Raw genomic sequence first — 1,168 nt, 5'->3', positions numbered from 1 at the left:
AAAAAAAAAAAAAAAAACTCCTGGCCTCAAATGACCCTCCCACCTTGGCCTCCAAAAGTAATGAGATTACAGGTATGTCAATTCTTTGATGAGCTAAGAAACCCCCATCAAAATTTCAACACTTTAATAATATATTTTAATGTTTCTTTAGTAGTATATTCGCATTAAGTATTTCATACTCATGAATGTGTTTCAAAAAATCTACAAAAACTGTCATAACTGTCATGCAACAGTGACAATATTTTCTGGTCAAATAATGTTCTTGAAAATGTCACTGGGCCGGGCGCGGTGGCTCAAGCCTGTAATCCCAGCACTTTGGGAGGCCGAGACGGGCAGATCACGAGGTCAGGAGATCGAGACCATCCTGGCAAACACGGTGAAACCCCATCTCTACTAAAAATACAAAAAAATAGCCGGGCGCGGTGGCAGGTGCCTGTAGTCCCAGCTACTCGGGAGGCTGAGGCAGGAGAATGGCGTGAACCTGGGAGGCAGAGCTTGCAGTTGAGCCGAGATCGCGCCACTGCACTCCAGCCTGGGGGAGAGAGCAAGACTCCGTCTCAAAAAAAAAAAAAGAAAATGTCACGGTAATCCTATCATAAATCTTAACTATTTTACAAGTAAACCTATTACAATCAAATACAAGTCATTAATCCCACTAAATCTTTCTTCTTTCCTTTTTGAGACAGGATCTCACTATGTCACCGGGTGGGAGTGCAATGGTCTTATCATGGCTCACTGTAGCCTCGACCTCCTGGGCTCAAGCAATCTTACCACCTTAGCCTCCCAAGTAGCTGAGATTACAGACACACGCCACTAGGCCAAGCTAATTTTGTTTCTTTTTGTAGACACGTGGTCTCGCTATGTTGCCCAGGCTGGTCTCAAACTTTTGGGCTTAAGGGATCTTCCCGCCTCTGCCTTCCAAAGTATTGGAATTACAGAGATTATTAGCCACTGCACGTGGCCCCTACTAACACTTAAACATAACTAAATTTCAACATAAAGGTGTTCACAACAACCACTCCAAGGTCCTACAAAGTCCTCAACTGACTAACCCAGGGATTAGTAGTATTTAGTAGCTTTCTATTAATCAAAACCCATTCATCGTCCAAGGCTTATATTATGCCTTTAGGATCACATTTCACAAAATTGGTCATAGCTAACACTGTTT

Source organism: Hylobates moloch, unplaced genomic scaffold, assembly GCF_009828535.3.
Source record: "Hylobates moloch isolate HMO894 unplaced genomic scaffold, HMol_V3 SCAFFOLD_19, whole genome shotgun sequence".
NCBI classification, from domain to species: Eukaryota; Metazoa; Chordata; class Mammalia; order Primates; family Hylobatidae; genus Hylobates; species Hylobates moloch.
This window is presented reverse-complemented; position numbering follows the sequence as displayed.